Genomic DNA, 6,000 nt, shown 5'->3' with positions numbered 1-6,000 from the left:
AAGGGCACGGCGGTCGCGGAGACGAGGAGGTCGCGAAGGACCTGCGTGGTGGCGCAAAGGTCGCGACGGCTCGGGGCGACAACCGTGGAAGGTGCGTGACACGTAGGCGCGGTGTGGCGGCTGCCATGGCGGACGCGGAGGCGGCACGCGGTGAGCGTCTGGTGCTGTCGGGCTCGTCGGGCGCGACGGATGCGCGCGGGACGTGCGGGACGCACTGGTGCGATCGGGCTCGTCGGGCGCGTTGGGTGCGCGCGGGACGTGCGGGGCGCAGAGGGACGCCAGGCGTGTGTCGCCGGCGGAGAAGGAGCTCGGCGTATGTCGCCGGAGTCATGATGGAGCACGGTGCGACCGGCGTCGTTGCGGCAGGTCGGGTCCGCGGGCTGGGTCACGACTGTGACGACGACAATGACAGGAGCTGCAACAACTCCGGAGACGGCAAGTCAAGATTAGGAGGGAAAATGTCAGTACTAATCTTGATGCAGGTAGTTAGTTGGCTTAGTGGCCGGTGCGGTGTGCGTGCATGCAGCAGGCTAGGCAAGTTTGAGTTAGTCTACACTTTGTTAGTGCATGCAGCAGGGGCCGTTGGAGGCAGCCGCGTCGTGCATATAGGAGTGCGTCGTCCGCGCGGCCGGAACGTACGGATCAAGCTGCATGTGGAGTTTGTTGTGTGCGTGCGCGTATCGGCCGAAGGAGTTGCGTGGGCGCTGCGTCGCTGTATGGCTACAAAAGGCCTTGTAATCGCTGATGTAACTGGGGCGAGCTGAAAAGGAAAAAGGGCGTTTTAGCGCCGGGGCGTTGAAGCGCCGGGGCGTTGGTCGCTGGAAAAAGTGCTTCGTCTACCTTCAGTCCGGCGTGAGAGAGAGCTAGTCTAGGGCGGCAACAACAGTACTTGCATTCCAAAACTCTGGCACAAGTGACGGCATCTTCTTTTTGGAAGGGGCTAAGGAGGACAAATGTTTTCTTCTTCAACAGGAGCAAGTACATTGTTGGGAATGAAAATAATATTAGGTTTTTAGAAAATACCTGGCTGGGAGAGGCCCCACTAGCCCTGCACTATCCTTCCTTATACAACATTGCACAATGGAAAGAAGTATTCATTAGTATAGTGTTGGGCTCTATTCCTCTTAACATTTAGTTCAAGCAAACACTAGTGGGTGATTGATGGGATAGATGGCTGCATCTCGTGCATAGGTTAATGGAGATTAACCTTTCTGATGCGTCGGATACCATACCCTGGAGATTGTCAGTGGCAGGTGTATTCTCGGTTAAGTCGATGTATACAGACCTGATAAACACCAGACCTATCCCGAGGTCGATTCACATTTAGAAAATCAAGGCGTCGTTAAAAATAAAGGTATTTATGTGGTTTGTGCATAAGAGAGTAATTTTGACAAAGGATAACTTGGCAAAGCGTAGTCGGGAGAGTAGTAAATGATGTTGGTTTTGTGATCAAGATGAAACAATCCAACATCTTTTTCTCCATTGCCCACTGGCTAAGTTATTGTGGCGGACCATTCACGTAACCTTTGACATACCTCTGCCTGTCACAGTTTCACATTTATTGGGGACGTGGTTAACCGGGGTAGAGCCTAAGACCGCGGCACATATTCAAGTGGAAGTGTGTGCATTACTTTGGGCTATATAGAATAGTCAAAATGATGTTGCCTTTAACAGACAAACCATTACAATTTTTTTGCAGGTTATCATCAGAGTGTCTGCTTGGATCCGTATGTGGTCGTTACTCAGCCATGCGGACAACAGGGAGCTTATGGATATTGGGTGCAACCGATGAAAGATGGTCGCATGCAATACTTACAACCGGTTTGGATGGCGGTCCAACAATAGGATAGGCGTGTAGCCATCTTATCCTATTTCCGTCGGTTGTGACAACTTTTTATGATATTCATCAGTTGACCTTGTTCTGAACCTGAATCTTTTTTTAATAATATATGGTTGTGTGCATCAAGAGATGTTGAGGCGATCAAATCGAAGCTAATTCTTCACACCAAATCAGCAATAATTTCAATGACCACCTTGTCTGCATGTAAGAACCTTCTGCATGTAAGAAAACATAACCATACCATGAAATCCCAACCACCAAGCTGTCCAATATGCCCTGCTGCTCTTCTTCGTCTCTCTTCTCTTCACAAGTTTGTTACAACCCAGCCCACCTCCTCACACAACATTATTACCTCATGGTATCGGCAAAGAAGGAACGTCAAAAGACACAGGGAAGAACCATTGATGATAAAACTGCAACAAAAGCATGAGTGTATGTTTAGCGTAATGGCGGCAGCAGAAGCGAAAACAGAACGAAATATAGGCTGGCCAAATGGAACATTATTTGTAGACCAAAGGACCAAGTTGGTTTGGGAACTGAAAATCTTGAAGTGAAAAATAAATGATTACTTAGCAAATGGCTCTACAGATTGGCGGTAGAGAGGGATGGGGTATGGTTACAGTCGTTGCGTAATCACTACATGAAACAAGTAATTTGCCGTCTGTGGATCACAGACGGCAAAGACCTAAATCCAGACGGCAAAGACTTTGCCGTCAGGAAGCAGACGGCAAACTCAGACGGCAAAGATAAGTCGGCAAAGAATAATTTGCCATCTGCTTTTCGTCGGCCAGACGGCAAAGACTTTGCCGTCAGCCAAATCTGGTTCGCCGTCAGCCTTATAAATCACATACGGCAAAGAAAAGTACTTTTGCCGTCAGCCAGACTACATCATTGCCGTCAGCTATTCACAGATTTGCCGTCAGCCTCGTATATGACAGACGGCAAAGAAAGGATCATTTTGAAAAAAAAAACACAGCTTCCCAGGGATACGGTCAACGCATGCAGTGCACTACCTATGTTTCTTCTTCTTTTTTAACGGGGAAAGTCCCAGCCGTCTTTAGTGCCTTTTATTCAATGTTAGTCCAGTACAAAATACAAACATGATCCTGAAAAAACTAATGTTACAGAATAGTCCTCGAAACTAACACACAGGACCCTAAAAAGTAAAACTAAAAATCAATCGGGTCCTTCTCTATTGTAGTGCTCCGCTCGCTGCACCGTCGTATGGCCCTGCTCAGCCGCGCTCGGGAGCTGGCTCGCTCCGGTGCTGCGAGGAGGCATGCGAGGAAGCTCGGGGATGGGCGGTGCTCGACCGTCGGTGACGGCCCTGCTCAGCCGCGCCGCTCTGGCCCAGCGGCGCTCAGGAGCCGACTCGCTCCGGTGCCGCGAGGAGGCACGCGAGGCGGAGCTCCTGGCTGCTCTAGCGGTAGAGCTCGTGAGGCGGAGCGCACGAACGGCGGGTTGAGGAGGAGCTGAGGGTGTGGACGGGCTCGGGTGCGCGGCCAGAGGAGCTGGGGTGCGGACGGCCGGCAGGTGAGGACGAGCTCGCGAGGTGGAGCTTCACACGGCGCTGGTGATGTGGCGGACGGATGGGCGGAAGGAAGGATGCTCGGCCCCGCGGCGGACGGACGGGCTCGCGGGCGTCGGCCGTAGTGTGCGGCTCCTCAGGGACGGACGGGCGCTGGGCTCAGTGTGCGGCTGCTCGGGGGCGCCGGAGGCGCGGTCGGGCATTGGCCGGCGACGTGGTTCTTCTCGAGGGAGAAGGAGGGATGAGGGAGCAGGAGAGAGCGTGAAAGATGGAGAGAGGAGGGAGCACGGGGGAGAAGGAGATGGAGTCATGGGTGGGGCAGGTACGGTCGTGGCATCGTGGGTGGGGGCATGTGTGGGGGCGCGTGCATCATGGCCTGTTGGTGGGAGCGTGCGTCCGACGGCTTGAGAGTGGCTGGGATCTGCGGCTAGGATGCCGCCAAGTCATCGATCCGTGTGATCGATCCGCGTGGTGTGCTTTTCCTTTGCCGTCTGCAAAAAAAAATACAGACGGCAAAGAGCTCTTTATCGTCTACAAAAAAAAAACAGACGGCAAAGATTTTTTGCCGTCTGCCAAAATAAATGCAGACGACAAAGGTTCTTTGTCGTCTGTGATTTTTATTGCAGACGGCAAAGTGAGCTCTTTGCCGTCTGTATTTTTTTCTGCAGAAGGCAAAGTTTATTTTGCCGTCAGTTTTTCTTTGCCGTCTGCGAGTGACGGCAAACCCTTTCTTTGCCGTCTGCCCGACGAAAAGCTGACGGCAAAGATGCCTCCTGACGGCAAATTAACTGTTTCCCGTAGTGAATAAGTACTTGCATTCCAAAACTCTGGCACAAGCAACGGCACAACCGACTGGCTCTCTTTTTCGGATGTGGCTAATGAGGACAAAGGTTTCCTTCTTCAACAGGAGGAAGTTCATTGTTGGGAATAGAAATGGTACTAGGTTTTGGGAAGATATCTGGCTGGGAGAGGCACCACTAGCCCTGCAGTATCCTTCCTTATAACATTGCACAATGGAAAGAAATATCATTTAGTACAGTGTTGGGTTCTGTTCCTCTTAACATTCAGTTCAGGCGAACACTAGTGGGTGAACAATGGGATAGATGGTTGCATCTCCTGCGTAGGTTAATGGAGGTTAACCTTTCTGATACGTCGGATACCGTACACTGAAGATTGTTAAGTCGATGTATACGGACCTGATAAACACCGGACCTATCCCGAGGTCGATTCCCATTTGGAAAATCAAGGTGCCGTTAAAATAAAGGTATTTATGTGGTTTGTTCATAAGGGAGTAATTTTGACAAAGAATAATTTGGCAAAGCGTAGTTGGGAGGGTAGTAAACGATGTTGCTTTTGTGATCAGGACGAAACAATCCAATATCTTTTCCTCAAATGCCCACTGATTAAGTTATTATGGCGGACCATTCGCACAACCTTTAACGTACCTCTGTCCGTCACAGTTTCACATTTATTTGGGACGTGGTTAACCGGGGTAGAGCCTAAGACTGCGGCACATATTCGAGTGGAAGTGTATGCATTAGTTTGGGCTATATGGAATAGTAGGAATGATGTTTCCTTTAACAGATAAACCATTACAATTTTTTTAGGTTATCTTCATAGCGTCTGCTTGGATCCGTACGTGGTCGTTCCTCAGCCATGCGGTTCACAGGGAGCTTATGGATATTGGGTGCAACCGGTGGGAGCTGGTCGCGCGAGATACTTACAACCGGTTTGGATGACGGTCCAACAATAGGATAGGTGTCTAGTCATCTTACCCTATTTTCGCTTGTTGTGGCAGTTTGTTTGAGACCTTGTTCTGAACCTGAACCTTTTTTTAATAATATGGCTGAGTGCATCAAGAGATGCAGAGGCCGGGGGCTTTCCTCCTTTAAAAAAAAGCAAAAGCGATCAAATCAAAGCTAATTCTTCACACCAAATCAACAAGCATTTGAATGATCACTTTGTCTGCATGTAAGAACCTTCTCTGCATGTAATTAAGAAAACATAACCATACCATGAAATCCCAACCACCAAGTTGTCTAATATATACCTCGAAAACATTGTAGGACTAAGCTTGAATACTCCAAGTATTCATCAAGATATCAAAGAACCACATGTATGTCATGCCTCAAATGTCACACAATCAAACATTGTCAAACTCAAACCAATAGGTATCAATAGTAAGAATTTGAGCAAAAACAAATATGGCAAGAGAAGAATCAAATCGGGGCGGGGGCGGGGGGGGGGGGGGGGGGGGGGGGAGGGGCGGAGGCATAACGGTTTACGAGACAAACAAATCCATGAATGGTGACGAGCAAACTTCCACTAGAAGCCAACAAGAGAGATTCCAAGTCTTCAACTTTAACATCCAAATTTAGGTGGACTTGTAGATCGAACAACCTCAATTTTCTCCTTACTCTAGAACTCTCTAATTAACAGAAAAGGAACTCAACTCTCTATGTATTTCGAGTTTGGAGAGAGATATATATTGACAGCTTTGCAGAAAACCATTCCAAACCACTTCTTCTTTAGCGTGTGGCATGCATATGCAATGTTTTTGGATGATAAAAGAGCAAAAATATCTTTCAAATGGTGAAACAGAAGATGCACTATGTCACAATATAGGTAGGAT

Source organism: Triticum aestivum, chromosome 4B (genome assembly GCF_018294505.1).
Source record: "Triticum aestivum cultivar Chinese Spring chromosome 4B, IWGSC CS RefSeq v2.1, whole genome shotgun sequence".
In the NCBI taxonomy this organism is placed as follows: domain Eukaryota; kingdom Viridiplantae; phylum Streptophyta; class Magnoliopsida; order Poales; family Poaceae; genus Triticum; species Triticum aestivum.
This window is presented reverse-complemented; position numbering follows the sequence as displayed.